Source organism: Aptenodytes patagonicus, chromosome 10, assembly GCF_965638725.1.
Source record: "Aptenodytes patagonicus chromosome 10, bAptPat1.pri.cur, whole genome shotgun sequence".
Classification (NCBI taxonomy): Eukaryota; Metazoa; Chordata; class Aves; order Sphenisciformes; family Spheniscidae; genus Aptenodytes; species Aptenodytes patagonicus.
This window is the reverse complement of record NC_134958.1, coordinates 6403422-6413091: the sequence shown is the minus strand read 5'-3', so window position 1 is coordinate 6413091 and position 9670 is coordinate 6403422. Positions and strand designations below refer to the sequence as shown.

Here is a 9670-nt window from a genome sequence, read left to right as displayed (position 1 = left end):
GGCGGCGCCCGGGGGAGCTTCCGGCCGCGCTGGCGTCCCGCCCCGCGTCTCCGGCCCGTCCCGCCCCCCCCCCCCGCGCGCATGGTACGGTCCGCCGCCGGCGGGCTCAGTAGGGCGCGCGGGGAGGCGGTAGCAGCGGCGGCCGCGTGGCCTAATGGATAAGGCGTCTGACTTCGGATCAGAAGATTGCAGGTTCGAGTCCTGCCGCGGTCGGCGGGAGCGCCGCGGGGGCGCTGACCCTTTTGCTGCGGGCGGGAGCCGGCGGCGGCCCGGGGCTGCCGCCTCACCGCGACCCGGGGCTGCCGCCGCCGGGGTCACTCCACGCACGGGGCGCGATTTGCTCGTGTTTTGAACCAGGAGGGGCGAAAAAGGCGGCTGCGCGCGCGGAGCCGGAGACCGACCGTGTTTGTAACGCGAGTGGGGTAGGGCGGCCACAGCCCCCGCTGCCCGCGCACGGGGACAGGCGGGGAGACCAGCCCCGCTGGCGGAGAGGGGGGCCGGCACGGTGTCACCCTGGTCCTGCGGGCGCACACGCTCCATCCCAGCCCCGGGGCTCCCGGGGGAGGTCAGGCTGCGGGGTGGCAGGGCCAGCAGCCGCCATCCCGCTCCCCGTCACCCCGCCGCCCCGCAGCCACCCCCGCGTTCGCGTACAGGCGTTTATGGGGCTCCTTACGGCCCGGCGGCAGAGCTCGCCAGGAGCCGGGGCACCCACCCGCGCCCCGAAACCTCACGCCTTAAAGCTCCGAGGCCTCAAGGGCGGCTTGGAACGAGCGGCGGGGTTCAGGGTCCCCTCGCCCAGCCCGGGCGGAGCGGCTGGTGTGCGGCCGCCCAGGCGAGAGCTGGGCGTCGGGCGCATGCGGGGACACCGGGAGTCCTCGCTGCTGGGGCGTGGGACGCGGGTGGGGACAGCTGGGCCAGCGAGGAGGCTGGAGAGGCCGGGGTGACCACGGAGCGCAGGGGAGCGGCCGGAGGGTGCAGGGGAAGGGGCTCAGGAGGTGCCGGGGTCAGGGCGGGCGGGTGCAGGCTCCCTGCCCCCCCCGTAAGGGCTCTTCTGGCCGGGAAGGTGGCTCCTGGCAGAGACCGACCTGGCCTCGGCATTGTTGGGTGCCGTGCCCGAGCCGCGCCAGACCGAGCCGTGCCGTGCCGTGCCAGACCGAGCCGTGCCGTGCCGTGCCGTGCCGTGCCGTGCCGTGCCGTGCCACACCGAGCCGTGCCGTGCTGCGCCGCGCCGCGCCGCCAGGTGGCGCTGCGGCCCCGCCGCTGCCGACCGAACCCGGCCGGTTCCCACGGGGCCGGAGCCGTCGGGGCGGGGGTACCGCTCCGGGCCCGTCCCGCTCCGCTCTCCCGCTGGGGCACCGGGCAGGGGGCAACGGGCACCGTAAACCCGCCCCCCATTGCCTCTCCCGGCCCCTGCGGAGCTCCAAACCCGGGGTGCGCCCCCCCCCCCTCAATCCCGCACCCCCGAGGAGAGGGAGCTGTGCGGCCCCGGGGGTGCGGGATTGAAGGGGGGGGCAGCTATGTCCCCTCCTGTCCAAAACGGCTGCACCAGCATGGGGGTGAGGAACGCGCCCCCCCTCCGATGCTGTTTTCTGCGGCTTTGAATGCATTTCACAGCCCCCCCGGTGCCCCCCCAAATACCCCCCAGCATGGCATCCGATGGGGGGTGGGCAGTGCTTCACCCTGTTTCACCCCAGCAGCGGAAGGTACCCGGTGCTTTCGCCCGGCAGGATCCGGCCCCACGGGGGATGCCCGTGCTCAGCCCCCGCCCTGTACCGGGGGCTTGAGGTTTCCCGGTCCTTCCGCGGGCACGGCGGGGAGCTGGGGGTGCGGAGCCGGCGGGGAGGGATGCTCCGGGACTGCGGGTGCTCTGGGCGGGAGGGAAGAGCCGTGAGCTGCCCTGGGGCGAAGCAGGGAAGTGTTTGGGGACCCCCTGCTAAGGGGTGGCTCTGAGGAAGGACCCGGGTGCGGGGCACTTGTTCTCCCCTCCTATGCATTATGTTAACGCCGATCTCCTCTCATTTGGGGTCTTTCATCTACTTATTTTTATCGTGGTCGCAAAAAAATAAATTAAAAAAAAAAAAATCCGAACCCGCCCCACCGAAAAAATCCCTCCCCCCGCAAGCGGGAAAAAAAAAATAAATTCTTCTCGAAATTATTCTCCCCGCTTAATTTCTGAAGCTCTCCCGGGCGGCAGCGCTGCGGGGAGGGTCGGTGACAACAAGCCCCGTTGCTTTACCCGCAGGCAGGACCGGGCCGGGGCCGCCTGCAGCTCGCCCGGGTGCGGGCAGGGAGGTTCGGCAAGGCGCGGCACCGCTACAAACAAAAATCACCACCTAAAAAACCCGAAATAAACCCCCAAATCCGCTGTTTCAGCAGGGCTGGTTGCGATGCATAAGTCGGGACGGGGTGTGTAGCGTCTTTCCCCCCCCCCAGGCTCTTTGTCTGTCTGTCTGTCTGTCGGGGAAGCATCCCCGTCCCGGTGCGCCCCGTCGGGGCCGGGTACGGGCGGTGGGAGACCGCCCCCCCCCCCCCCCCGGAGACCCCGCTCCCTGCCGGGGGCTCGATGCTGTCGGTCGGATAATGGGGCGGTGGGACTTTGTTTAACCCCGTTGCCCCCGGGGCCAGGGGTCAAGGGCTTCCTCTTCCCCCGGGGCACGACGGAGAGGCCGCCGGTCGCACCGGGAGGGCCGCGGCGGGGAGGGGGGGGGGGCGGCCGCCCCCCCCCCCCCTCCCCGCCGCGGCCCTCCCGGTGCGACCGGCGTGGGACCCCGTAAACCCCCATCGCCCCCTGGCATCGAGAGGCTGGGGATGGCTCCGGGCGGGTGTTTTGGGGGTGCAGGGGGCAGCCAAACCTCACCTCGCTGGGGGGGTGGGGGGGTGGAATGCGGAGAAGCGGCCCCTGCCCTCCAGCATCCCCCGGCTCTGCCTTCCCCTCCCGGCTGGAGGAAGTGTGTTTTAACGGGGTGCCGGTTTTAACGGGGTTTTAACCCCCCTCCGCAGGCAGGGGTATCTCAGCCGCCCCCCCCTCCCCCCGGGAGCCAAGAAAAGGGAGAAACGGGCAATTTTTATAGGTGACGTACGGGCTTACGTGGGAATCCGTGCCCAGCACCGCTCTTCCAGCTTTTTTTTCTCCTGAATTAACACTTCCCTGCAGCTCGTACCCCCCTTTTCCAGCTCGCACCCCCTTTTCCAAGCTGGGGGGGGGGGGGGAGGAGGAACCAGAAGGGGAGGGGGGGACGAAAAGGGAAAAGAAAAGCAGCCCCCCACATCCCGCTATTTTCCTGCTCGGGAGACGAGCCCCGGAGCTCCGAAAGTGAGCGATGGAGAGGGCGAGGGGAGGCAGGCGGGAGCCGGCTCCGAGGTGGAGGGGTCGGGGGTGGGATGGGGGGGGGCGGGGGGAGGACCCTCTTTTTCGGGGTTAAGGGAGAACCGGCGAGGGAGGGAGGCTGGCGGCACCGCGGGCATCCGAGGTAAGTCCCCCTCCTGCCCTCAACGGTGGTACCGGAGCCCGGGAGCTGCTGGCACGGGCGACGCCGGCGCTGCGGCGGGGAGCGGGGATGCTTTGGGGGTGCAAAGGAGCCCGATCCTGGGGGGTACCCAGGCCCGGGGCTGCCCCATTCCCCAACCCCCCGGGCCGGGCTCCTGCGGGCGCTGCGGGGCCGGGGTTGCTTTGGCGGCTGCGGCTCCTGGGGAAATCGGTGCCGGTTATCCCGGCCCGGGGGCTGGAGGCAGCCCCTGCCCCGCGCCCTGCCCGCTCCCTCGGGGCCGGGCCGGGGTCCCCCCGGGCGGAGCAGCCCACGGAGCCCTCTCCCAGCCCCCGGGGCTCCTGCCGTGTGTGTCTCAATTCGCTCAGGCTTGACTTGGCAATAAGCTCTCTCAATAGGGTGACAATAGAGCCCCGGTGGGACCCGAACAAAGAATTTGAAAGTAGTTAAATTGCAGGACACGTCCATCGCCTGGGTGCTTGAATTAAAAAAAAAAAAAAAAAAAGAGAGAGAGAGAGAGAGAAAGAAAAAAAAAGAAAAAGAAAAAAAAATCGGATAAAAGAAAAAGGAGAGAGACTTTTCTTTGGGCTGGTGAGAAAATGCTCAGGGTAAAAGTTGGTTTGGCGTCTTCATTTCAGCGACAATGGAGCAGAGCTAATTCAATAGGAAACGCGGGGATTTTTTAATGAAAAGACCGCCAGGGTTACACCGAAGTTAAGCTCTTGTGAATTAATTATTAGGGCAAATAAACTGGGGGGGGGGGGGAGCGCTCGGGAGGGAGTGTTGCAATTTCTTAATATTCTCCTTTTCGTGTTTAACGACAATGCCATTAGGTTTTCGACTCTGGGTGAGCAAAAGGATTTCTTACACTCCCCGGGAAGAGGAGAAGACGCTTTTTTTTTTTTTTTTGCCTTTTTTTTTTTTTAATGGTGTTACTTAATTGCTTTTAAAATAAAATACTACGGAATTTGGCAACGAGCTCCGGTTTCTGCTGGCGGTGGCATTTGGGGTTATATTTCCTTTCGTGGCAACTCGCAGACGCAAAAAGGGAAATAACGGGGGAATTTAAAAACAGGAATGTAAAGGCGAGGCGGCGTGTTCGGCTGTTGCAGATCTCTCGGGCTCGATCGGTTTATTTTTTCCTACATAGAAAACCTGTCTGGGGATCCCTGTGTATTCATCGGGGCGGCGAGAGACTCCCCAGAGCCGCTCCGGGGCATCGGTGGAGTGAATCGGAGATAAAAAAGATAGGAGCCAGGTTAAACGCAGGAAGGAAGAGGAGGAGAGGTCGGAAGCCGAGTAAAGGTGTGCCAGGAGGGGTTGGGGGGGGGGGGGGTTTGGGGGGGGGGGGGTTGGGGGGCTTTTTTTGCCTTACTGCAAAGGCTGCAGGCGATGCAATACGTGTGTAATTCTAGAAAGAAGATAAGGAAGATAGAAACGGAGGGGGAGCGGCGGAGGGAAGCGCCGGCGGTACCTGCCGTGCCCGCGCCCCCGTTCCGGCTCGCTGCGGCCGCCGGGAGCTGCGCTGCGGCTGTCGGGGCGAACCGGTCTCCGGGGTTCGGCCTGACCGTCGGGGCGGGGATGGCCCGGCCCGGCCCGGCCCGGCTGCAGGAAGGACCCCCCCACTTCCAGGGCCGGGTCCGCAGCCCGGGGCAGCCGGTTCCCCGGCTCTGCCCGACGGCCGCAGGCGGGCCGTGCCGTGCCGTGTCGGGCCGTGCCGGGCCGTGCCCGGGAGCCGCGGGGACGTTCAGCATTTGGACAGTGGCGCGGGGCCGTGCCGGGCCGCGCCGGGCCGTGCCGCGGCGGGGGAGCCGGGGGCGGCGGCCGGGGGGCGGTGGGGAGCTGCCCGGAGCAGCGGAGGGCAGGGGACGGCTGCAGCCCTTTCCCTGCTCGCCGTGGCGGGGGGCCCGTTCCTCGAGGGAACGGGGACACCGCCGAGGGGGTTCCCGGGCTGCGGGGCGGGGGGCCCGGCCCCGGCTCTCCCCCCGGAGAAGCACCGGGAGGCAGAGCGGGGTGGCCGGCGATGCGACGGGGCGCCCAGGTGAGGGGCGGCGGCCCCGCGGGAGCGGGCGGCAGAGGGTGTCGCCGGGGGGTGTGGGGGGGGGACACACACGGCCCCTCTCCCCCGCGCAGCCCCATCCCCGGGGGGTAATTAAGGGGTGAGGCGGAGGGGCTGCGCTTTCTGCTCGGCGGAGCCTGCCAGCCACCAACCCCCGCCGCCACCGCCGCCTTCCTCCCGTCCTCCTCCTCTCCCCCTCCCTCCCCCCGCCTCCTCCCCTCCCCCTCTCCCTCCTCCTCCTCCTCCTCCTCCTCTCCGCCATGGTTGGAGTGAATAGGAGGCTGCCGGGCTGACGTCAGTGCGGGCAGAGCCTGCCGGCGGCGGCAGCTCCTGGCCAGCAACCAGAGCCGGCACCGGCAGCAGCCGGGAAGACGCGAGGAGCCCGGGTAGAGCCGCCCCCGCCGGCCCGCGCCCGGGGCTGGGGGCCGCGGGGGCCGCTGCTCGGCCGGGGGCAGCCCTGCCCGCCCCGCTGCCGCCCGCCCGCCCGCCCGCCCGGGGCGGGGGGGTGGGTGGCGGCCACCGCCGCCCGTTTCGCCCGGGAACCGCTGTCCTGCCTTCGGCACGGCTGCAAGAGTGAGTGTCGCGACCGGGCATCGCCGCCTCGGCGGGGCGGCCCCGGGGAGGCGGGAGGGCGCGGGGGGACTTTTCCCCGGGGCGGGGGGGGGGGGTGGGGGGTGTCACACCGGCTGCCGGGGGGGGGGGGAGGAGGGAGGCAGGCAGGGAGGGAGGCGGGGGGGGGGGGGAGACGAAGTTGGGCCGGTCCCCGCCGGGAAGTCGGGCGCCTCCAGGTGCCGGCACCACCCGGGACTGGGACCGCCCCGCGCTGCTCCCCGGCCCCGGCCTACCCGTCGCGGGGGACGAGCGGGGGACACGGGGGACCTTTTGCTGCCGGGGACGCGTTTGCTCCGGCAGCCTCTCCCCGGCTGCCCGGGACGTTGCAGCTCGGCAGCAGGACCTGGGGCGGGCTGAGCCCCGACGGGGCGGCGGGGAGTCGGGGCCGAGCGCTGCCGGGGGGGTGCCGAGTTGCCCCCAAACGTCCTCGCTCGCCGGCAGGAGGGGCGGCACCGGACAAAACGCCTGGACGAGGCCGAGCCTCCCGGGGGCACCCAGGCTTTAGGCCGCGGGAGAAATCCCGGGCTCCCGGGGAAGTTCTTCCTCCCGGTGCAGCGGGGGCTGCTGCGGGGCCTCGTTTCGCGCGGGGGGGGCGGGGGGCACCGGGGCGCCCCGCTCCCCTGCTCGGATTTACCGCCGAGGAGCAGCAGCGGGGCCGCCGCTGCCCGTGCCCCGATCTGCCACCGGCTTCTGGTGCTGGAGGATTTATTTTATTTTTCATTTGCTGCATCTCTTTTCTTTGGTTTTTAAAAAAAATATTTTATTTTATTTCATCCTTTTTTCTTATTTTTCTTTCTTTCTTTTTTTTGTTTTCTTTTATTTTTTGCTTTTCCCATTTTTTTCTCCCGTTCGTTCTTCCCTTCTGCTCCCTCCCTTCCCGCGAACGCTTATTTCCTTGGGGTTTGGGGGTTGGTTTTTTTTTGTTTGTTTGTTTGTTTTGCTTTGTTTTTTTTCCCGTATCTCCCTGGAAGTGAAACACATTTTAGGCCTCAGCCTTAAGGAAACCCGAATCATAGCAGTGCAGGTGGCCTGAGAGCCTGCACCTGGCCGGATCCCCTCGACGTGCCTCCAACCCCCGGCCCCCGGCCGGGCAGCACCTCGCCCCGCCGAGCGAGGAGGGTCCGGGACCGTCCCCGCCTGGGTCCCGGCCCCCGACGGCCGGAGAGAAAAAAGAGCAACCGGGGGCTGGGACGCCGCTGCTTTGCCTTTTCAGCGCCGGGACTTGCTCAGAGGCGGCTTTTAATTGCTAAACAAAGCAACGCGTTTCCTTCACGCCCGTCGGGAGCTGCCGCTTCTGGGCGAAGCCGGCGAAGCCCCGACTGTGGGAGGAAAAGCAAAAAAAAAAACCAACCCAAAAAACCCCCAAAAAACCAAAACCCCCCAAACAATTAAGAGAAGGTGCAGCTCAAGGCGGCGAGGCGCGGGGGGTTACTCCAGGTTGGCTAAAAATAACTTCTCCTAATTAAAGAAAAGTGACGTCAGACGTGCAGGACGTAGAGGAGGGGAAGGCAGCGGACTCGTTACAGAGCGATCGCGTTAAATAATTCAGGGACGGCCCGGTGACCGGGCGGGCGCCGGGCAGCGGGGCTCTTCCGAGGTGCGGCCGGCGGGGCCGCCCGCCCTGCCCGGCGCCGGGGTCACCCGAGGAGGGAGCGGGCAGCGGGGACCGCGCCACCCGCGGGTGGGTGCGGAAGGTCCGCGGGCGCGCCGGGGCCGGCGGGCGGTGCAGCACCATGGCCAGAGCCGCGCCGGCACCGCCGCCCCTCCCCGTCCCGTCGGGCCGCCCGACGTGGTGCGCGGGCGCGTGCAGGGGAAGGACGGTGTCCCACGGTCCCCACGGCCCCCCGTGGGCGGCCCAGGTGAGGCAGGACGCGGGCTGCCTCCGGGCGCTGCCCGCTGCGGCCGCCGGAGCCCGGGCAGCCCCCGCCGATCCCTCCCCAGGCTGCTCGCTGGTGCTTTGCGCTGTGCCAAGGAGCCATTTTGTACGTACCCTGCTTAAATCGCGCCAAAAAACCAAACCAAGCCTAACCCCCCAAAAAGCAAAATAACAAAAAAAAACCCCAAAGCCTAAAAACAAAACCAAAATACCCCAAGCGCAAGGTGCGATTTTCTCCCAGGTGCGGGGGCTCCGCCTGCACGGAGCGGATCGAGGCGAGGGCTCCGAGCAGAGCAAGGCATTGCCGAAAAGGAGCAGGGGGAAAAAAAAAATATATATATTTCTGCCAAGAAAATCGCCTCCTTTGCCCGGCGGAGAGGGGGGACCCCGTCCCCAGCCCCGAGCAGCCCGGCGGGGTGCGGCGCCTCATCCGCAGCGTCCTCGCCCCAGCGACACGGCGGCCCCGGGGGCTCGGCACGGCGGGCGGGAGACCTCGCACGGCGGCAGCCGGGCAGAGCTGCGGCTTGGCGGGGCTGCCTCTGCCCGCTCGGGCCCCTTCGCCGCCGCCGCGGGGACGGCGGGGCTGGAGCGGGACCGCATCGCCGCCGGCACGGCCCCGGGAGCGGGGGAGGCGGCCGGCGGCGCCCCACGCTGCTCCCCGCCGCCGGGGCCCCGCGGTGAGTAACGGGGCCTCCCCCCGTGGGGGGAAACTGAGGCCGGGCCGTGGCCCAGGCGAGCCCCCCGTCTCCCCGTGTCCGCTCGGCCCCGTCGGCCCCGCACTCCCGGGCTGCCTCTGGGAGGCGGCGGGGCCGGCGGGCGCCTTCCCCCGCCCCAGCCGGGGAGCATACCGGCAGCGATCACCCTAACAGCGACAGCGATAAATTAGGAGAAAATTCAGGGCCGGAAAATTACCGAGATCCGATTCGTGGCATTTTTTTTCTCCCCCCTCTCTCCGGGGCAGATAAAATAAACCCCGGCCAAGCCCCCTCCCGAGCGGCTCGGGGCCGCGGGGAAGGCACCGAGGGGCTGGGGACAGAGCAGCGATTTCTCCCCATCCTCTGCAGCCCCGTCGGGGCGGCCGGGGCACCCCCGGGCCCGTTTCTCGTTAGGCAGGAGGCGGAAGGGAACCGGCGGTTACCGGGAGCCGGGCAGGGCGGCCGGGCTCGCCTGGTCGCCAGGAGCAGCGCCGGCTCGCAGCGGGGCTGGCAGCGCTGATCCTTTAGCTTTTAGCCTAATTGAGCTGGTAGATTTTATTTATTTATTTTATTATTTATTTTTTTTATTTTTTTTTTTAAGGGGATGGCGGGGAGGGGGGAGGCGAGGCGAGGCGAGGCGAGGGAGAAATAAATAACCCGAGCGGAGCTCGGCGAGAGCCGGAGCCGGCAGGACCGGCAGACTGCGCTCAGCCGCGGCCGCTCCCGCCGCGATCGCTTCGTTTCGCGGATCCCTCGTTTTGCAGCAGGTCACGTTTTACCCTCGCCTCGGATTTAAAGGAAGGCGATGTTTAGAAGCGGCGAGGGATTACAATTTTTATTTTTAATATTTGTTTGGGTTTTTTTTAGTGCGGAGTAGGTCAGATAAGCACCCCAGATAATCGTATTTACCTCCTGGCATTTTATTATTATTATTGTTGCTGCT

The 9670-nt window shown here is 67.4% G+C and overlaps 1 non-coding gene across 1 annotated transcript; it reads left to right on the top strand.

The window, feature by feature from the left end:
• The first annotated feature begins 140 nt into the window (after positions 1-140).
• TRNAR-UCG (transfer RNA arginine (anticodon UCG)) lies at positions 141-213 on the top strand. Its single transcript has one exon. It is a non-coding gene; the product is annotated as a tRNA-Arg (tRNA).
• The last annotated feature ends 9457 nt before the right edge of the window (positions 214-9670 follow it).